Raw genomic sequence first — 22,815 nt, 5'->3', positions numbered from 1 at the left:
TTCTAAAAAGTGCATCATACTGGACCTAATCATGTGCAGCTCCAAGGGAAAGCAGTGGATTTCCCCACATGTTCCCATTCCCCCAGGCATGTGCCCCTGAGACTCCAAAGGACACTGGTCAAGATTAGGGGATGTGTACAGATGGGTAAATCACAGCAATCAGCCCTCTCCATGTCGTCCATCAATGCAGCCTCAAAAGCATGGCTGGTGGAGGAGGGATGAATTTGATCACTTCAGAACGGTCCCTGTGTTTTTTCAACCACATGGGGTCACCGGCTGCTGCTGCTGCATGCTGGGAAAGGAGACTCATCCACTCCACCTTCTGTTGCTGCTGCATAGAATGAAGTCCCATTGTCTTTCCCCGTGCCACAAAAGATCCACCAGTAGCGGTTTAAAAAAGGCCTTGGAAATATCATTCTTAGCTGTTTCTTCAATGGCCCTGGAAACGTTATGAGATCCCAACTGCACAAATAGGTCTATAGGTAACTATAGGTCCTTCTTTCCAAGGGTGCTTAATGCTCATAGAAGTCAGCAACAAGACTTTGGCTCATTCTGCACATGCAGAATAATGCACTTTCAAACTGCTTTCAGTGCTCTTTGAAGCTGTGCAGAATGGCAAAATCCACTTGCAAACAGTTGTGAAAGTGGTTTGAAAACGCATTATTTTGCGTGTGCGGAAGGGGCCTTTGAAATGGTCAGAAACTGATAAAAGGCTTCAGTCAAACAGCCTTATGTGTTGGTGGTTCTTAAGCAGTGTTTGCAAGCTTGGCTGTAGCCAGTGGTGGGGTTCAAATAATTTAGCAACCGGTTCCGGGAGTGGGATTCAAATAATTTAACAATTGGTTGTTTACAAGCACCATTTTAACAACCAGTTCTGCCAAAGTGGTGCGAACCTGCTGAATCCCACCACTGGCTCTACCCCAGTCATATCACATGTAAGTCATTAGAGAACACTGGGGACTTGGAAACATATGTCTCCAAGGTCCTAGTCCTAGGTTCTCTAACAACAAGTGCAACAGACTGGATTTCCTTTAGGGAAATGTATGTGATGCTGCAGAATCCAATCCAATCTCCAAAGTTGCCATTTCCTCCAGAGCAGGTGTGTCATACTCGCGGCCCTCCAGATGTTCATGAACTACAATTCCCATCAGTCCCTCCCAACATGAGCATTGGCTATACTGGCAAGGGCTGATGGGAATTGTAGTTCATGAACATCTGGAGGGCCGCAAGTTTGACACCTGTGCTCCAGAGGTACAGATCACTAATCCTTTGAGGATGGTAGCTCTCAAGGAGGCCCAGTCCCACTGCTATTGCCCCAGAGCAGGGGTCTGCAACCTGCGACTCTCCAGATGTTCATGGACTACAAATCCAATTGGCCATGCTGACAGGGGCTGATGGGTATTGTAGTCCATGAACATCTGGAGAGCTGTAGGCTACAGACCCCCTGCCCCAGAGGAAAGGCTGTTTCTGCTTTGGTTTGTTTTCCCCCCTTGCAGCTAGTTTGTGGGTTTTGTTTTAAAAAAATGTCTACTACTGATTTTTAAAAATGCCGTCTACTACTGGTTTTATTGAGGTGTCTCAATAGACTGTTAATAAGCGTGAACAAATTTTATTTTAGAAAATTAGGGGCACAAATGAGTTTTAAAAATAAACCAGTAGAATTGTTAAACTTCATTGTTATTAAATATAAAGTTGCATGTGATTTTATGTGTAAAATATTGTTTTTTGGGTGTGTGCCCCCCCCCCCCATTAAAGTGAGTGTTGACTTAAGCTCGGAAAATTCTTGCAATTGATTTTCAGATTAACTTTTTGCTGTGTAGTTACCACATGCCTGTCTGGCAGCTGTATTTTCTGGCCCAGATTTGGGTTTGAAACTTTGTAAAAGCATGGTTTTTTTAAAAAATCAGGGTGTATTTTGGAATAGGTGGTGAGTTGTATGTACTGTAGTCTTTGCTGGATTGCTTTTTTTGTTGTTGAACAAATGTTCAGTTACTAAAAACAGCCCTCCCCCTTAAATGGATAGAGAAAAGCTTGAAGAATTGCCGTGCTGAAGACTGAATATGGTATGCAAAATAAAGCCATTTACTGCTGTAAGCCTGTAAAAGGTCTGCACAAAACAACATTCTTCTGATCTGGCAACCAAAAGGGTATTTCCTTTGCTTTTTAGGAATAATTCATCTGCTTTGTTTCTCTTGCACTTACAGCATTCTGTTTAATATACACATGCTGACAATAAACTGTGAATGTATTTGAATTTCTATAAAATGAATAGTAGAGGGGAGAAAAGAATGAGATTAAAAACCAGTCCGCTTCATGTGTCAGGTTAATTAACTTGTAAGTTTTGAGAAATCCGGCATTAAAAGGATCAAGGGTAGCTGGTAGTGGAATTATTCTGAGAATGTAGTGGTTTTCTAGAAGACAAACAATACAATACAACCCATCGAAACTACTCAGGCACACACCCTCACTGAAATCCATAGGGATTGGAAATGGTGATTAAGTTATTTGTGTTTCCTGCAATGATACTGCTTTCTTGGCCAGCCCAATACCAATTTTTGGGGGGGAGGCTGAACAGCCACTGGAGTTGGTGCAGGCTCAAACTGACATGTTTGCCCTCCCAGCCAGCTTATACGACACTTACGCTGGCCCGGAGGACAAATAGGGAGGCTGGCAGGTGCCACACAGCTCTGATGAGCTCTATTGCACCCAACCAGCTTCCAGCCACTGCTTACAGAGTGGTGTCTTCCTAACATGGAGGCCAGTGCAACTGGGGGCATTCCTCGAGGTGGAGCTGTCCTTAGTTGGCTCCCACTGGGCTTCGGCCCCAAGAATGCTGGCACCAGGAAAAATGGACTTACACCAGCCTTTTGACTGGCATTACTCTGTTTTGATCTATGGAGGACTTTCAAGCACCCAGGAATTTCCTGGCTTCTCCTGTGCTCCTGTACCAGCTAAAAGCCCTCTGGAGGCAAGGGTGGGGGGGTGCAGCAGCAGCGCTGTCTCCTGCCACCTTCAGGAACTGGATTGGACTGTTAGGGTGTTCTTGGATGACCTCACAGTGCTGTCTATGTGCAGATTACATTGTGAACATTCTCCTTTCTGTTAAAAAAAATGAAAACATGCTCTCCATGCTGTTTTTCATTCTAGCCTTCTCAAGAAAGTGGCCCCAAATGATGGTTGGCATCCAGCCCCAAAGCCTCTGGAGCCCTGCCTAGTGAAAGGCATGAGGGGCGGTTGGGGCCACACCCCTGGTGTGGGAGGTGGGACAAGACATCAGCCAGGCAGTTACGTTTGCCTGGGAAAAAATGGAGGGTGAAGTCAAAGCTAGCAAAAAACTCTGCCAAGCGGAGCTGCTTTGCATTCAGTTTTCTGAGGGCTTTGAGCACCGCCAAGTTCTTGTGGACTGTTCACACTTTGAATGGGTGCTTGGCACCCTCTAACCATTGGCGCCTACTTTGATGGCACCCGTCTCCTTTTCACCCACAGTCCAATTTAACTCAGACCCACTAAATTTCTTGGAAAGGAAAGCACATGCATGGAGCCCCCATCTTCTCCCGCCTGGAGGAGGGCAGTGCCCATAGCTACATCAGAAGAATACACGTGCACTATGAATGGCTTGGAGGCGTTGACATGGCGGAGGATGGGATTAGAAACGAAAGCTCTTTTGAGGTTCTGGAAAGCAGCCTGGCAAGCTTTGGTCCAATTTAAGGGGGGGGGGCTGGCTTGGTGCTGCTGGGGCCTGCTCCCTTAGTGCGGAGCTGGTCAGTGAGGGGCAGGGCTTTTTCTGCAATGTCCAGGATGAAATTTCAGTAGAAATTAGCAAAACCGAGAAACGACTGGAGCTGCTTACGGGTTCGGGGAGCTTGCCAATCAACTACGGCTTGCACCTTAGCCAGGTCCATCTCAACTCCTTGGTTGGAAATACGGTAGCCCAAGAAGTCGCACTTGGACTTGTGGGATTCGCATTTAGACAGTTTTGCATACAATTTATTGCTTTTTAAATGCTTCAGCACCTCCCCGAGTAAGCGTACATCTTCCTGCTCAGTTTCAGAATAAATCAGCACATCATCAAGGTAAACCATTACTCCCTTATACAACCTTTGGGGGTTGGGTGGTCTATAAAATCTAATAAATAAATAAATAAATTCATTTATCAAGTTCATGAAGACCCCTGGCACTCCACTGAGACCGAAGGGCATGACAAGATACTCAAATTGTCCTAAAACTGTGTTAAAAGCAGTGAGGTGCTCTTGGCCCTCTGCAATCCAAACCCTGAAGTAAGCTTCTATAAAGTTTGTGAAAATCTTTCCCTAGGACAAACTACTTAGCAAATCTTTGATGAGAGGCAAGCTTTACTTGTTGCAAAGTGAAACTGCATTCAAGCCTTGATAGTCAGTACAGAGTCTAAGGGAGTCATCCTTCTTCCTGAAGAGGACCGGGGGCCCCATGTGGGAAGTCATTGATCAGATGAAACCCTGTTCTAGCTTTTTGTCCAGGAACTCTCCGGAGTGCTTGCTCCAGTGGATGAGGCAGACACGTCTTAGGGTCTGTTGCTCCACTCATCAAACAAGACTCAAGAAGGTTTCAAGAGCTTTATTGGAACCATGTCAGCCCAGGGCTCAGATACCTGAAACTGAAGTTTGGCTCTCTGGCCTCTGGTACATACCTGTAAGTTACAGTATGGTTCAACCCATAATCCCCTTACCCTCGCTTTCCTTAATATCAGCATAATAAAGGGTGTTGGGAACAGAAGCACTGTTTACGGACAGCTGGTTCACTCCTTCGGAGGAAGGCAGATAAGAGTGAACATTTAAGCTCTATTGACTAGTTACATGCAAGCAGAGGGAGGCCTCCTTGGCCTCGAGCGATCATAATGGCCAGGCCAGCTGTGGCCTTGATGCGGACGTGGCCGAGAATGGCGCAGGCATGACAACGTGCCAGCAAACTCCTCCCCTCAGCCCTACTATGGTGAAACCTGAAAGACTGGGCCATGACAGGGCTCTGCTGGCATCCCAAGCACCATCCTGAATGGGCACTGGCATGGGGTGGGTGGGCTGGGGTGATCCTGGGGGCAGAACCAACATTAGTCTGTTCCCTCCCAGGGTTTCAGGCTGGGAGTGTGGAGCCCCAACTACCTATGCCTTCAGAAAGTATCTGAGAGGCAGTGGGGCACTGCCACATTGGTGCCATGTTTTACTGCCTCTGGCTTCAGATGGGGCTGTTAAAGAGCCGAAAAGCTAGAAAAGTTGGATTTTTCAACTTTTACAAATAAGTCTCTCTCTCTCTCTCTCTCTCTCTCTCTCTCTCTCTCTCTCTCTCTCTTTGCTCTTCAAATAATGCTTTCTTTTTTTGGCTCAGCCTATTTGAATGGAGACCCCTAGATTTCACCCCAGAGAAACCAAATAACTTTATTTCAGACTGAAAATATTGATTTATGTATAGTATTGCCCTGTACCTGAATTGGAGGGCAGGAAGGGTAAAAAAATATGATCTCAAATGATTTAGTCAAAGAATCTTTCTGTGTCACATTGGCCTCACTGGAAAAGTTTTCAGAGGGAGGGGGTAAAGCACCAACTGTGAATGCAAGTTGCAGTAACTTATGAGGACTTTTAGCTATTTGTAAACATCCCCCAGAATGGCTAGGGAAAAATGGGCTTATTTTTGCAGGAAGCGGAAAAGATGTTTTCACAACAATTCCATCTTAATCCTCTTTTAAAAATATGTTGAGATCAATTTGCATTATTAAGAATGCCATCTGTAATAGATTAAGGCACAGGTGTCAAACTCGCGGCCCTCTAGATGTTCATGAACTACAATTCCCATCAGCCCTTGCCAGTATAGCCAATGCTCATGTTGGGTTCATCAACCAATGTTTATTAGCCATGGGCCATACACACATAAAGAGATACTTCAGCCAAAGCCCTACTCCCCACAATTTACAAAAAATATAAATGCTCATGTTGGGAAGGACTAATGGGAATGGTAGTTCATGAACATCTGGAAGGCCACAGTTTGACACCCCTGGATTAAGGGACGTAGACTCTAGAAAGCTTTAGAATCTTCAGACCCATAAAAGGTAAAAAGAAAACTTTTGATTGGCTGGCTGGAAATTGCTGTGGCTATATAGCCAAGAGGAAGACTGTTGAGAGGGAGGGTAGAGCAGTTTTAAGGGATAGTTGAAGAGGGAACTCATTCTCAAAATGAATGAAGTGAAAAAACTCAGAGAAGGCCAGAAATTGATGTAGGTTTCTAGCCACACTAGCAAAATGCACAAAGGGGGCTAGTAAACATATCTCCAGAGAGAGAGACCCATCCAGATATGGACACAGTGAAATTCCTGAGGGTGTGGTAATCAAGAGGAAGGAGGGGTTTTTTTTTTTGTAATTTAAGCAGAAAATCCTGAGGCTTCCCCTTTACCGCCCAGCGTGTGACAGGCACTCCAGATGGGAGACTGTCTGAATGGCATTGTGTGTGTGACCTGTGGAAAGCTTAATTTCCCGAGGGGAAACAATAAGCCAAATGTTTTAGCTTAATGTTCGTAGCTTAAGTTTTTCTGTAAACTTTGAAAGACAAAAGAACAGATTTAACTCGTTTCTGTAAATAAATTCTTGTTTCATTGTTTTCTAAAAGAAAAGCCTCTCATGCGCCATTAATAATTAAGAACGGGTAGAAAACCCCAAAAGAAAATTTTCCCTTGGCTCTCCCTTCGGTAGCACCCCGAAGCAGGGCGGGTTACAACTGGGATACCATCAATACTAAAACTTTGAACTTTTGGGTCCCTAAAAGCAGTGCTGGGATCCAAAAATTTTAGTAACAGGTTCCCATGGTGGTGGGATTCAAACAGTGGCGTAGCGCCAATGGGGCTGAGCGGGGCACAACGGGGGCGTGGACGGGCATTCCGTGGGCAGGGCATTAATAATTTCTCTGTTACTGTAAAAAAAGTTCCTAATTTCCAGCTGGTATCTTTCTGTCCATAATTTAAACTCATTATAGCAAGTCCTATCATCTACTGCCAACAGAAACAACTACTTCTCCTCCAATTGACTGCCTGTCAAATACTTAATACTTTCAAATACTTAATTTTGTTTCTAGAAATCAAAAAAAGAATACTTTCCTTGAACAAGGAACTTTACCATATTTCTAAAACATGTTTTTAAAACAGCCCAACAGGGAGAATTATCCCGTTTTCTACCTTCGCTAACCAGCCACATAGGAAACAACAGGACTTTATGATTTTTGGACCTAATGGGATTTCTAACAGAAAAGCAGACCCAATTAGTAACCCCCTCTTGGCCACACAAATAATTAGCAACCCGCTCTCGGGAACTGGTGAGAACCTGCTGGATCCCACCTCTGCCTAAAAGTCAGTCTAAGCAGGCTTTCCTGGCAGCACTTCTAAGAGATTTTTGACCTTACAAATCCTCTCTTTCCCTGGAAAGAAAGGCACTTTATTCATCAAAATGTACAAAAATTTTTTTTGCTTTCCAAACATAGTGGATTGAAAATGTGATGTGCAAAATGTGCAGCTGAGATACCAACAGCTTTTATATAGAAGCACCGAAATATTTTTATTTGGGGTGTAAGCGTCTTGTTCAGGCTGAGACCTTGTCTTCATGATAATTTAATTGTGTTTTGGACTCTTTTCTCCCCCTTTTTCTATAATGTTCGCTGCTGATGCTTTTAAGGAGCTGATGCTTGTATGAACAGGGGAATAACCTACTCAGGGAGCAGGACCTCCAGTGGGGATAGCTGAGCTTCTGGTGCTTAAGTGGCCCGGCAGGACGTGTTTACACAACCAATTATCCTGTGATAAGAATCCCTTAATCCTGTAGGGTCCAAGCCAGAGATCAGTTGTTTGAGTTCTGTGTCGGAGAGAAACTCTTAAGTTCTTACTTCCGTGCCCTAGAGATTTGGCAGACAGGTGGAAGAGTGTTTAAAGATCTTTTCCTGAGAAGTTGAAGTTCAAGATGTTCTTGAATGTTTGTTGAATGAAGACGGAATGAGAGAAATGAAATAAATGGAACTAAGCAGAGCTGCAGAGAAAGCCAGACAATGGATGTGTGATGAATAGAAGTGGGTTTTTTTTAAAAAAAATAACCAATAAAGGGGCTGAATAAATGAAATGAACAGAAAATTGCCTGGACTGAGAATGAATGGTATTAAGTGAAAGATAGGAAATAACCTCCCGATGAGTATTATATAATAAGTATATGTGATCTTTTCTTTGACAAATAAGCCAAAGCATAGATAAAGCAATGGATGCGTAAGAAGAAATTGGGTGCAGCTTAACTGCAGAATAGGAGGCTAACAGTGCCGTCTCACTGAGCTTGTGCTAATAAAATGGAGGGGTGGAGACCCACATACACTGCCCTAAACTCCTTGGAGAAAGGGTGCGGTGAAAAAGTACTAAATAACTATATGCATTGAAGTAATACAGAATAAGGTCCCAAAATCATGTTCCTCTTAATGTTAATACAGGGGTGGAGAGGAGGATTTACAAAAGAGAAAGCCAGTGTGGTGTAGTGGTTAGTGTGCTGGACTAGGTACTAGACCAGTGGTGGTGAACCTATGGCACTCCAGATGTTCATGGACTACGGTCGAATCCCCACTACCGTCTTAACCAGGTTTCAGAACAGAAACGACCGTTAGTTTGTGTTCTGAAACCTGGCTAAGACGGTAGTGGGGATTCGACCGAGGAGGTCGTCCCTCAAACCTGGTTAGTTTGTGTTCTGAAACCTGGCTAAGACGGTAGTGGGGATTCGGCAATCGGAATGATGTCCCCCAAACCTGGTTAGTTTGTGTTCTGAAACCTGGCTAAGACGGTAGTGGGGATTCGACCTACAATTACAATGCTGGCAGGGGTTGATGGGAATTGTACTTCATGAACATCTGGAGTGCCAAAGGTTCACCACCATGGTACTAGACGATCCAGATTCAAATCCCCCAAGCTCCCATGAAGCGATCTTGGGGTAGTCACATCTAACTTCTCTCATGGGCTTGTTTTGAGGATAAAGTGGGGAACAGACATCTCATATGCACCTCCCTGAGCTCCTTGCAGGAAGGATGGGATAAAAGGATGACAGCCAGTGTCGTGATTAAGAGCAGGTGGACTGTCATCTGGAGAACTGGGCCATGGGTGAGGGAAGAGACCTGGAGCAAAGCCACGCTCATTGGAAAATTTCCCCACTCTGGCAGCAAAGCAAAATTAAATTTGTGCTACAAGCAGTCTCACTTATCACGGGGAGACTAGAAAGTGAAAGCAGGGCTGGAGGAAATGCTTCCGTACAAGAAATCTTTCTGCAACAGACATTTGCCCCCATCGCGCAGCAGATGTCTTGTGCATAATTGACCAGAGTATCCCTTTACCACCACTGAAGCATCCTGTGATTGTTACTATATTGTTACTATAACTGAATAAATAATTGATTACAAGAACTTATATACCCTGTATTTAGTGTGGCCTGATGTTGCCTATTCACATAAACTATGAGTGAGTTGAAATTGACTCTTCGCAGTCATCCTTGGTTTTCACCATCATGAATAATTGTGTGTCATCTGCAAACGTGGCCGCTACCCTGCTCACCTCTAGTTCCAGCTCATTTAGGAACAAATTAAATAGTCCCAGTCCCTATCTTTGTGGGACCCCACAGCATACTTCCCTCCATTGCGAAAACTGCCTAATTATTCCTACTTTATGCTTCCTATCATTGAACCAATTTTGAATCTTTAACGGTCTCACATTTGAGTTCCCTAAGATCTCTTGGGTAGTTGCTATCAGGACCTGGAGATTTATCTGCTTTTAATTTTTCCAATAGGTCTAGAACAGCCATTCTCAACCAGGGTTCCCTGGTACCCTGGGTGCCGTGAGCATGTCCCAGGGGTACCGCGGCAACACTACCGCCCCCCCCTCATTTTTGTGATGTCTCCCAATGGCGCCAGCAAGGACATGGAGCTGGCCCATGGGGCAGGGCCTGCCACAAGGTCAGCAGCCACCCCCACCCCCAATGCTACCCTTCACCCTGGGAGGGGAAGGTGGGGTGTGTGGCAAGCAGGGGCAATGGAAGGTGGAGGGTGGCGGTAGGGGTACCGTGAGATATGAAGAGTGAGGTCAAGGGTACCCTGACCTCAAAAAGGTTAGGAAACACTGGTCTAGAACAGGGGTAGGGAACCTGCGGCTCTCCAGATGTTCAGGAACTACAATTCCCATCAGCCCCTACCAGCATGGCCAATTGGCCATGCTGACAGAGGCTGATGGGAATTGTAGTTCCTGAACATCTGGAGAGCCGCAGGTTCCCTACCCCTGGTCTAGAATGTAATCTCTAACCACTTGATTCCGTTCCACAGACCCCCTCCTTGAAAATAGTGACTGTGGCCTGGGTATATGCCCCATGCTTCCCACAGTGAACACTTACAAGGAGAAACAGCATGGAGAGGGAAGCCCCCACATGGCTATAGCTCTGGCCATGTTGAAAGGTGTGCAAAAGTCCATTGCATAACTGGGAACCCTGAAAAACAGAATTCCTGATGATGGGAGGAGAGCCCCATATAAGTGTGTGAACTCAAGGGAGCAAGCCTGGTATTCTGGCTAAGAGAGGCAGACTCTAACCTGGAGAGCCAAATTTGTTTCCCCACTCCTCCACATGAAGCCTGCTGGGTGACCGCGGGCTAGTCACAGTTCTTTCAGAACTCTCTCAGTCCCAGCTACCTCACAAGGTGTCTCTTGTGGGGAGAGGAAGGGAAAGGAGTTTGTAAGTTGCTTTGAAACTCCTTTCGGGAGAAGAAGGCAGGGTATAAATCCAAATTTGTCTATTCTCCTTCTGGATTAATTAGTGCAACTTTTAAAATAAATTAAAATGTGGGCTGATTTAATTGTTATAACTTCAAAATAATTTTGTGTGACTGAATGGTAAATACAGAAATTTCACAAATTCCATTGGGACACCAAGGGCCTGATGGTATTCCTCACTGATTGGCTGCTGCTTACCTATCTAAGGGCAGAGGCAGAAGAATACCAAACAATCTGTGTTTTCAGTTCTCTTTGGTAATGGCACAGGGAAGCTTCCTAGAACACGCCTGTCCAGGATTGTCGGCATAGGAATGCAGGATGGTTCTTTATAGCCGTTGCTCATCCATGCGGCTTCCACAGCTTCCACTGTAGCATAACAAAGAGATCCCCGTAAGAGAGCTCCCCTAATACAGCTCTGTGCTTATTTCTCGCTTTAGGCTCTCCTGAGGCTTGTGGTAATGCATGCAGTAAAACTAAGACCGCTTCCAGTAAAATTCAAGAACCCAAAAGGGACTTGCAGCATAACAAAAGGGAAGCAGCCTCAATGGGTCTCCTTGCATGGAATCTCATCAACCCACTCGTCTCCCACTTAAAGTTCCCACAATATCTCAGTGATGAAATCTGATAACAGCCTTGAGGCACTGAAGGATCCATCTGGCCATTACCCTTACCATAAATCCCGCATTCCCCTGGACATGGCTATCTGATATTCCTGGTCTTTTGTCCACTCACAGGATCTTCAGGTGACCAGGTCATTCTAGTCACATATCCTTTAGCATCGCTTTTGCTATTTACTTCTTCACCTAGCACAGGGGTCTGCAACCCGCAGCTCCGGAGCCGCATGTGACTCTTTTGTCCTTGTACTGTGGCTCCGCGTGGCTTGGGTCCTCTCAGCCTCCTTTGGAGAGTCGCCCTAAGGGTTAATGGGAAAGAGTCCCCGTTCCTAGAGAGGCACAGCCCGAGACAGCTATCCCAAGCCACTTCTGGCTTTCCTGTCCCAGCTGCCTGGTTGACTGATGACGGTGATGTAGCACTTCATGGCTTTCATAGCACACTATACTTGTTTATACAAAATGTAAAGGTAAAATATATATATATACAGTGTTATCTTCATTTTAAATGTCAAAGGCTCATTCCGCACATGCAGAATAATGCACTTTCAAACTGCTTCCAGTGCTCTTTGAAGCTGTGCGGAATGGCAAAATCCACTTGCAAACAGTTGTGAAAGTGGTTTGAAAATGCATTATTTTGCGTGTGCGGAAGGGGCCAAAAAGTCTTTGCAGCTTCAAGTATTTTCTTTTCTGTGGGAAATGGGTCCAAATGGCTCTTTGGGTGTTAAAGGTTGCTGACCCCTGACCTAGCAGTTAAAATACAAATTGACCAATAACATTCAAACATTTTTAGTGCAAATCTAATGGCACACTGACTGCCCTGCTTCCACCTTTTGGGGTGCGGTGGGAGGTATTAATATGGCCTCAAATGCTCTTAGTACTTGGCAGTTTTTGCCATTGTTCTGGATTTTCCACCTACTGTTCCTGTGACTCTGTCCCTGTTTTATTTGCTCCCTTGCTTTTGTTGCCTTTTGTGGTCACATTGTTTAAAAGTTAGGTTTGTTTTAGATCACAAGATTTACTGTGTGCTTGTACTTGCATGCGTGCTTAATTCTTTGTATGCTTCCTGCTGTACTAATGATTATTATTCCAAATAAAAATTTCCAATTCAGTTCTATTCTCCTCCTGTTTATTTCTAGGAATCAACTGTAACAAAACACAACTCAAATTTAGGACCCTGGCACACAGCAGACAACGTATCCCTTGATAGAATTTTGCCCAGGAACAGAGGTGGGATCCAACCAGTTCTCACCACTTCTCTAGAAGTGATTACTAATTTTTTCTGAGTGCCGAGAAGGGGTTACTAAAGCAACCTCCCTGCCCAATAGGGACTGGAGGTGCATGTATGCGGCGGCGCCACTGTTTGAATCCCACCATCATTGGGACCTGTTATTAAAAATTTTTGGACCCCACAACTGCCCAGAAATACATGTGCGTGACCTTTATACACAGAGGAGATGCTCCAAGCATTGAGGATTATACACATGTAGGCCATTTGGATGACATCTGGTTATAGTCTTGTGTAAGGGAAGAAAAGAGGATGTCTGTCCATTCATACTTTTTCTGATTTGCTACCCATCACACAATGCTTTTTGGGAACTTTGCAATTTTGTTTTTTTAACTTAGCTATTCTCTGGACAGCTCTGCTTTGGAACGTAGGTGGATGTCGTCTACTAGAGATTTAAGCTGGACCTACACATCACTGGTTAATGTTCTGTTATAATAAGTCAAGATTGCTATAGCTCAGAATGGAAAGATGTACAGATCCAGTCAGAGCATTTTTTGCCTCAATTATTAGAATTGATAGGCATGGCATGGCAACCAGCCATAAGAACATAAGAAAGAACCTGCTGGATCAGACCAGAATCCATCTATTCCAGCACTCTGCTACTCTCAGTGGCCCACCAGGTGCCTTTGGGAGCTCACATGCAGGAGGTGAAAGCAATGGCCTTCTGCTGCTGCTGCTGCTCCTGAGCACCTGGTCTGCTAAGGCATTTGCAATCTCAGATCAAGGAGGATCAAGATTGGTGGCCATAGATTCACTTTTCCTCCATAAATCTGTCCAAGCCCCTTTTAAAGCTATCCAGGTTAGTGGCCATCACCACCTCCTGTGGCAGCATATTCCAAACACCAATCACACGTTGCATGAAGAAGTGTTTCCTTTTATTAGTCCTAATTCTTCCCCCCAGCATTTTCAATGAATGCCCCCTAGTTCTAGTATTGTGAGAAAGAGAGAAAACTTTCTCTCTGTCAACATTTTATACCCTATGCATAATTTTATAGAGTTCAATCATATCAAATGATTGAGCCATCAGCAACAACTTTTCTCAGAAATGAGTCCAGTCCTTGGTAGGAATTGCCAGTGATTACTAGAGAACCTGATGCCACTATCAAGTTTTTCCTGGAAGTGAATGCCATGCCATAAACCAACAACATTTTATGTTTTTTCCTCTGGCTGGCTGCTGGAGTGCCAGTGGGCAACTCCTGCTAAAGGCAGGATATGTCCTACCCCCAGAAGCAGCGGTGGGATTCAGCAGGTTCGCACCACTTCGGCAGAACCAGTTGTTAAAATGGTGCTTGTAAACAACCAGTTGTTAAATTATTTGAATCCCACCACTGGAACTGGTTGTTAAATTATTTAAATTTAGGAGCAGCAGTGGCGTAGGAGGTTAAGAGCTCGTGTATCTAATCTGGAGGAATCGGGTTTGATTCCCAGCTCTGCCACCTGAGCTGTGGAGCCTTATCTGGGGAATTCAGATTAGCCTGTACACTCCCACACACGCCAGCTGGGTGACCTTGGGCTAGTCACAGCTTTTCAGAGCTCTCTCAGCCCCAACCACCTCACAGGGTGTTTGTTGTGAGGGGGGAAGGGCAAGGAGATTGTAAGCCCCTTTGAGTCTCCTGCAGGAGAGAAAGGTGCGATATAAATCCAAACTCCTCTTCTTCTTCTTCTAAATCCCACCACTGCCCAGAAGGCATATGGCAACCCTACCAAATATGGAACTCCTTCACAAAACTTTTTCACATATACTCTGTGCCACCATTTAAGTTCTAACTATGTTTATTCAACTAACCCAAGCCTTTGGTGCTTAACAGCTCCATCCACAGCAGGCTGGCCAGAGAGGATGGCGTTGCTCTGGCGCCGTCCCACTTTCTCCAAAGGGCTTTCCTGCAGAGTGGGGAGACCAAAAATTAAAAAGCCCAAAAACAAAACCTGCCCTCAATAATCCCTGAAAGGGGATAGCAGAGATACAAATGGGGGCTGGGCAGGCAGTGGAAGTCAACTAAGGCTTGCTCCACCCCCTAGCTGATCCCCACAATGCCCCTGGCCACACCTGCACAGTGTAAGGAATTCCATAGAAGCAGAAATAAAAGGCTTTTGGGAGTAAAAGTCCATTTATTAAGACATCTTAGAAAGCTCAAGTACACGCAGTGGCAGGAATGACACTTCCCGCCAGAAGCACAGGTTATAACACCATTCACCCCATCCCCCCTTCCTGCTTCCCATGGGAACGGAGTCCTCATCTCCCGCGCAGAGATAAGGTCTCCGCCGAAGAAGCTGGCCCATCGCCCGGGCTGTGGAATGCACTCAAGGTTACTTCACCATCAACACCATTGAATCCTTTACACTCTGCCTCCCTTAAAGAAGACCCCTCCCCCCCAGGTTTATGCGGAAAGGCACGGTGGAAAGCAGAAATAAGGGTGGGGGCTTCAATATTTTCGGAATAAACCCATTGATTATACCCAGAGGAATATCCCACCCAAGAGACTAAATATTGCAGGCGTTTGCGATTAAAGCGAGAGTCCAGAATAGCGTCAATTTCGTAGTGCTTGTGACCATCAATAATAGTCGGTGGGGGCCTCTCCGGCGGGTCGTGCCAGGCATCGGAAGCGGGAGCCTCCTTGAGCAAGCTGGAATGGAAGACAGGATGAATGTTACTAAGAGAGTTAGGCAAATCTAAGCGAGCAGTGACATCATTAATTACTTTAGTAATCCGAAAAGGTCCCACAAATCTTTTGCCAAGTTTGGAGTACTTATGCACGTCTCTGAGATTTTTTGTAGATAAATACACCCAGGAGCCCACACGCAGAGGAAAATCCGAGCGGTGTTTATCCGCTTGCAGTTTTTGGGAGTCCTTTGCTTGTTGTAAAGCGGTCTGGACCGTTTTCCATCCCTCGGCTAGGGATGAAATCCACTGTTGAAACTCTGGGGGGTCCAAAGCCAGCCATAAGTGGTAGTTGTGGCAACGGTGGAAAGGAGCCACCAGACACAATTTCAAAGGGGAGTTTTCTTTGTACTACTATGAACTGCATTGTTGTAGTATGTACTCTGCAAACGGAATAAGCTCGCATTCAATTGTCTTGGTGGTAGTTGGTGTAACAACGTAAATACTGCTCCAGGGTTCTGTTCGTTCTCTCCGCCTCGCCGTCACTTTGAACGTGGTAGGGGCGGCGACGGCCGGGGCTGCCCCCAACAACCCCAAAACGCTTTCCAGAACTTTGAGATGAATTGGGGGGCGGTCGGAGACCACCTTAATGGGGCGGAATGGAGACGGTAAATATGTTGAATGAACAGCCGCATTATACCAAACTTTAGGAGCGGAGGGGATGGACGCACATGGAAATAAAATGGGCTTGTTTAGAAAATAAGTCTACCACCACCCATAAAACCAACCGTGTTGCCACATGACTTTTCGGGCAAATCTGTAATAAAAAAATCCATGGAGATGACTTCCCAAAGGACCGGGGAGGCAGCCACCGGGAGAGGTTGCAAACAACCCATGGGAGGGCTTTCCCGGGATGGTTTTGGCTTCTGCTGCACAAACTGGAGCAGCCCTTTAATGTATGCCTCAATGTTCTTATGCGCATTAAGTGCCGCCACCAGAACTGCCGCCGGGCTAAATGCAGAGGATTTTTAAAAGCCAAAATGTCCAGCCGAACGGGCATCGTGGCAAGCTTCCAAGAACCTGCTTATGGAGGGGAGGCATCGTGCCTCAAGCAGTCCCCCCCTCCGGCCAAACTCCCATTCTCCAAACGCGAATTGGGAGTCATCACTTTCTTCCGCTGAAGGCTCGTGGCAAGCCCCGCCTCTTCGAAGTTCCCCGCAGGAAAAGGAGAGACGCAGGCTAGGAATAGGGGGGGTGGAGGAGGAGCGAACATTTGAGATCGGGTGACAGCCAACCCCAACTGGGAGGGGGAAAGAACAGTGCGCGGAATGTCACGCATAAGGCAGCTCCACCCCTCCTCGGTAGGCTGCAGAGCCAAGTCAAAGGCCAGTTTATTGGTTTTTCCAGGGAAAAAATGGACTGTAAAAGAGAAGCGAGAAAAGAAATCGGCCCAACGAGCTTGCTTTTGCAGACATCTTGAGGGGGGGTGGAAAGAGCTGCCAAGTTTTTATGATCCGACCAAACCTGAAAGGGGTGTTTGGCTCCCTCCAGCCAGTGGCGCTTTCAAGTGGAGGAGTGCCACTTTGATGGCCGCAGTCTCTTTATCTCCCACAGTCCAGTTGGAGTTCAGCACCAGAGAATTTCGTGAGACAAATAAGCTACACGGAGGACCAGCCTACCATCTTTATTTTTTCTGCAACAGGGCTGCCCCTAAGTGCTTTGTCCGAGGCAATCCACGTGAAACTTCACAAACGGGAGATATGGGTCAGGGTGCTTTAGGATATGGGTTCGATTGAGTAAAAGCTTAAGACTTTAAGAGCTGAAAGGCTGTTTGACACTCCTCAGACCAGGAAAGGGGCCGAAGGCTTAGTGGACAGTGGATCTTTACCGCTTAGTGCGTAAGAGAGGTCTGTGAGAGGGGAGAGTCCAGTTCAGCGAATTCGGGGTATAAAGTCACGAGTAGAAATTCAGCAAAACCAAGAAAAAAGATTGGAGTTCTTGCCCTTTGCAGTTGGTGGGGGCAGGTGGCCATTGGAGGACTGCGTCAATTTTAGCAGGATCCATTTTCAAGCCCTCGGGCGAGATCCGGTAACCCAAATAGTCAATACCGGAGGTCTGGTGAAAACTGCATTTTAGAAGAAAGTTTGGCAAAGAGAGAGTTGTCGAAAGCAAAGCCGTTTTACAATACCTCCGAACCAATGTCTCATGCTCTTCCATGGTTTTGTGAGTAAATTAAAAGCGTCATCTAAGTATACCACAACTCCCTTGTACAATAAATCATGAAAGAACTTCGTTGATAGTTGGCCATAAAAGCCCCGGGGGCCCCACTTAACCCGAATGGCATTATTAAAATTATTCAAACTGTCCAAACTTTGTGTTACAAAGCGCGGTCCAAGTGCGTTCATAGCCTTCAGCAATTCTGACTCTGTAGTAAGCTTCTCTCAAGTCCACCTCTTTAGTAAAGAAGGCGCCCTTTGGCCGAAAGTGCGCATCCTTAAAAGGGTCCTTTGACTCAAGGCAAGGCAAAAGGATATTTATTGGACAGAGAGACCACGTTGAAGTTACCTCGGATAATCTATTACTCAAAGCCGTAAGGACCCATCTTTCTTTTTTACAAACAAAGCGTGGAGCAGCGTGTGTGTGTTTGGTAGCCTCGGCCCATTATGAACCCGCGAGCAAGGTTCTTGTCCAAGAAGGCACGGAGTTCTTTCTCCCTCATTGGCCTTGGCTCATCGCGATAGATTCTACCTTTGGGTAGTTAAGCTACCTGGTTGTATATTAACAATTTTGCAGTCCAGTGTCTCTGTGGGGTGGCAACTGATCGCGATTCTTGCTCCTGAAAAACTCTGGCTAGATCATGATATGGCAGGTGGGATGCCAATAAGATCGGGAACAATCGCTGAAGAAGCTTCAGGGAGGGGGGTGTGTCAGGAGAAGTTGGGTTTTCCCCCCCAGTTCATGTGTTCACCGTAGGGAGGGAGTCAGTAAATTCTAAGATCCGGTTTCTTTTCCAAAATGAACTTTGGTTCATGTAACAGTAACCAAGGCATGCCCAAAACTATGGAGTGTTTGGCCACTGGTGCCAAGATAAAACTAATTTTTCTGCCCCAATGGTCGGCGCCTTGAGGAGGAGGAGTGACCGGCTGTGTGTGTGTTTTTTGTACTGGGCCGGTCCTTCGTTTCCAAGGGGGCTGCCGTCCATTTTGGGTGGAGAAATGGTATGGGCTTGGCCGAAGGAATTTGGTCCAGACCTAGCTCCTCTGCCACCTGGGGCAAATGCGATTAAGCTAGTGCACGAGGAGACAGCCAGAATCCACAAGGGCCGAAGGCTATGATCGCGGAAGTGTGTTTTAGCGGGGTTGGCCAAGAAATGCTTGGCGGACAGTAATGGGGCGCTGCCTTCACTCACAGCGTCAGGAGTCGGGCCCATGTCCATGGGAGGCGGAAGAAAGGCAAAACAGCTGCTTCCCCCTCCTCTGGGTGCGCCCAGCCGATGACCGCTTTAGGCGACGAACCTGGTTTGGCGGACCCCTGACCTTTCGGCGTGGTGGCTTGGCAGAATGGGGTGCAGCCCGGAGCTGGAGCCCAGTTGTGGTTTCTGTTTTCTTACAGGACAGTTGGCGGCTAGATGACCTGGCCCTCCGCAGTAGAAGACACAATCCCAGTCGGGCGACGGGCGTTCCGCAGGTGGTTTCGGTAGGGGCAGCTGGGCTTGACTTGGTGGACACAGTAGTGGGTTTTGGGCGTGGGCCACCGTACGAGCGTATTCAAGCGAGGCGCCACCTGGGATCCCAACTGGATCCAATCTGCAATAGTCACGAGGGACCGAATTAAAACACCGTTCCGCAGCTTGCCGTCCACAGCATCCGAGAAGTATTCGCATTTCATGCGTTCAGGCCACTCAGGAGGAAGTCGAGCAGCCGCCGCACGAAATTCACGGGCAAATTCTGCAAACGGGCGGTTGCCTTGCTGGATAGTTTTGATGGTGCGGATAGCTTCATTCTCGGCGCCTGGATCTTGGAAGCGCGCTCTTAAGGCTTGGAGGAATGCGGGCACCGTGCGAGAGTCTTCATCCTGCAAATCTAGAAGAGTCACGAACCAGTCGGCCGCTGCCCCATCCAGGACGGAGCCGATGTCCCGTATTTTTTCGCGCTCAGACCGGTATAAATCATCATAGTCTTCCAAGTGGGCATTGAGTTGCAAAATGAAGTAGGAAGTTTGGAAGCGGTCCCATCAAACGGGCTGGTATCGGGGGCCGATAGTAGCCCCGTTCAACGGCTCTTGGTGCCTGCTGGGGTGGTGGTTGCGCGGGTTGGGCAGGTTGGGCAGGCAGTTGTTATGCGGGGGCCGGAATCGGGGGTGCTGGCGGTGCCGCTGGCGTTTGGGTGGCAGGACCCAGATACGTGGCCCTGGCACCGGCGTGATCAGTAACAGCATAGACTCCAACTTGGGGGTTCCTGGTCTGCTGCCTCCTTAGCTCCCTCTCCAACGCAGCCAGCTCCCTCTCCTTGCGGGTCAATGCATCCTGGTGCGCATGCAAAGCAGCTTTCTCTACCGTTCCAATTTAGCCAGTTCGGTCCCGTTTAAGGGCTTCAGTGAGCTCACTTTGCGTCGCGGGGCCTGAAGCAGCTTTTCGCGTTGCCGTTGTAAATCCAGTCTGGAGTGTTCCAGGACTTTATCATGGACTGACAGATTCTGGGCATATTAGCCGTTGGAGCGCATCTTTGGCACGGTCCAACTCGAGCTGGACTTCTTTGCGTTGCTGTTCCCGGTCCCTCTGCAGGTTTTCGCGCTCTTGCTGCAACTGTGCCCGTTCCTCCTCCCATAGCTGGCGTTCACGGGTCCATGCTTCTTGGGCATCTCGTAGTCGCCCTACTTCCTCATCCCAGGTCTCGCTTCGAAGGGAGAGGGAACAGATCCGGCTGGGAGTGCAGGCTTTCTTCGGACTCTTCTTCATCTGGAAGCGAGACATCGGAGACACCGTAGCCGCCGTAGCCACCGGTGGCTCCCCGAGGCACCTCAGGTGCGGTCGCTGGCCCGGGATTAGGGGGGTCCGATTGGGAAGCGGTACGGATACCCCTCCCAATTCCAGGTTTAGTCGGTGTCCTTTGGGCCCCAGTGATGTGCCACGGTGGTTCCTTGGGAGAATCACCAAACTACGAGTCCAGGAATCGTTCAATGGATTCCTGGGTTGCCGCATGAAAGGTGGTCAAGCCCGTCTCCTCCATGACAGGTTGCATCTGAGGTTTGTAATCCACACGAAAGCGGGTAGAGAATCCGATCCACAGGCTTCGATCCATAGACAGCGCCCCAAACGGCTCATGGAAGTCCCCATGGTCGTCGTCACGTCCCTCGTTCCAACGGAGTAAAGGAAGACTCGTGCTGATACGAGGACGGGAAAGAGCCACCAGCGAGGCCCGTTCTCCCGCCGGTTCCTCCAGATCCAGAAGGGAAAGGTCGGAGCCCTCTTTGGGGGCTACCGCACCTTCCGCAGTAACATTCAACCTCTCCATCGCAAGACAAGAGGTCCACTGCACAGGAATATAGATGAATTAAGATTCCTGCCACAATGTAAGGAATTCCATAGAAGCAGAAATAAAAGGCTTTTGGGAGTAAAAGTCCATTTATTAAGACATCTTAGAAAGCTCAAGTACACGCAGTGGCAGGAATGACACTTCCCGCCAGAAGCACAGGTTATAACACCATTCACCCCATCCCCCCTTCCTGCTTCCCATGGGAACGGAGTCCTCATCTCCCGCGCAGAGATAAGGTCTCCGCCGAAGAAGCTGGCCCATCGCCCGGGCTGTGGAATGCACTCAAGGTTACTTCACCATCAACACCATTGAATCCTTTCTGTACTGGCAGGCCTAGGCAAGGACTGTGGCATCTGGGTTGGGCTCTGTACAGCTGCATGGCGCCCGCCTACTGGGGTTAATCACCCCCTGCATTTGCTTCTTGTGCCAGCGAGATGGGCATCCACATTGCCAAAGGGCTATACCAGCTCTAGAGGTGGGTCCGCCGCCCCCTTACCCCAGATTGGTCAGCCCATGTATGAGTATCCCCACCACCCTTATGTGTTGTATCCCCTCTCCCCTTCTGTTGGTGTTTTATTGCCTCTAGTTTTTATCATTGTTTTATTTTTCTACCACGGTCTAAGCCAGTGATAGCGAACCTTTTCAAGACCGAGTGCCCAAATTGCAACCCAAAGCCCACTTATTTATCGCAAAGTGCCAACACGGTAATTTAACCTGAATACTGAGGTTTTCATTGGGAAAAAACGGTTGGCTCCGAGGCGTGCGTTACTCGTGAGTAAGCTCGGTGGTAGTCGGTGGTTTGCTTTGAAGCAACTGTGCAACTCTTCCAACGGGTGAATCACAACCCTAGGAGCGTTTACTCAGAAGCAAGCCCCATTGCCAGCAACCGAGCCTACTCCCAGGTAAAGGATCACACTTTAGTTCTTCGCATGAAAATCAGTGGGGTTTAACAGCGCTTAACAGGGTTACCTACACTGCTTCCCCAGAACTAGGTCTTAGGTTTAATGCTAATAATCGAGCCCAGAGGCCCAGACCATCCTAGATGTGTGTGAGGGGGGCACTGTTTGCATGTGCCCACAGAGAGGGCTCTGAGTGCCACCTCTGGCACCCGTGCCATAGGTTCGCCATCACTGATCTAAGTTGCCTTGAATGCCCAATCATAACAGAAAGGTGGCATATAAATGTGTAGGGGAAAAGAAAGAAATAGCATGGTTTTTAACAATATGTGACACTGGAGTCTGTTTCTGTTATGGGCGGGACCCTGTGCGTCACTACAAATGACCAAGGAACAGATTTTGGCTGAGTGGGGCCCAGCAGACCTCTCATGAAGGTCCTCAGCTCCCTTCTAGCATGAAGGTCCTCAGCTTCCTTATAGTTCTGCCTTGTTTTTACTAGTGCTCAACGATCCATGCCTGTGTTGCCAGTTACATTCAAGCATTCACCTCCAGCACACCTTTGTATGTGTTGTACTCCTGTCTTCAATAAATATAACCATTATTGAGCTTTCTTTTTGTTGTTGTTTGAGGGGGGTTTTTTTTAGGTTTAATTTCATTTAAAATTTGCTCCTTGTTCTTTTCATATAGGGCTATAACGTTCCTGCTTTCAGCTTGTGTTTAAAGCCTGAAAAATGAATTGGAACGTTAATAGAATCCATTTGCGGGCCAGGGCTTTTATTGTAAATAAAATTATTCATTTGTTATGTTCTATTGTTTTCAGCAGACGCGGTATTGATCTTTGAGTTTCTGCTTGGGGATGCCGTACGGAGCATGAGCTTAAGAAAGGGAGCAGAGCAACATTTGTGAATTGATTGAATGTAAAGCATGATGACAGAGACAAACATCATTTCTGCGGCAATGGTATATTATACAAAGCATTTTTCAACAGCTTATTGAACCAGTTATTGAGAAGAGCAGGCTTTCCAACATGGAACAATGAACAGGATGTTATTGGAACCAAACCATTTGATTGTGATTCATGGAGGATGCTGTGACCCTTGC

General features: G+C 47.1%; 1 protein-coding gene across 4 annotated transcripts in view; it reads left to right on the top strand.

Annotated features, from left to right (window-relative positions):
• Positions 1-22,815, top strand: part of FHIT (fragile histidine triad diadenosine triphosphatase) — a 1,529,347-nt gene that overhangs the window by 604,338 nt on the left and 902,194 nt on the right. The gene's annotated exons all lie outside the window — the stretch shown is intronic.

This window comes from Sphaerodactylus townsendi, linkage group LG03, assembly GCF_021028975.2.
Source record: "Sphaerodactylus townsendi isolate TG3544 linkage group LG03, MPM_Stown_v2.3, whole genome shotgun sequence".
Classification (NCBI taxonomy): domain Eukaryota; kingdom Metazoa; phylum Chordata; class Lepidosauria; order Squamata; family Sphaerodactylidae; genus Sphaerodactylus; species Sphaerodactylus townsendi.
This window is presented reverse-complemented; position numbering and strand designations above follow the sequence as displayed.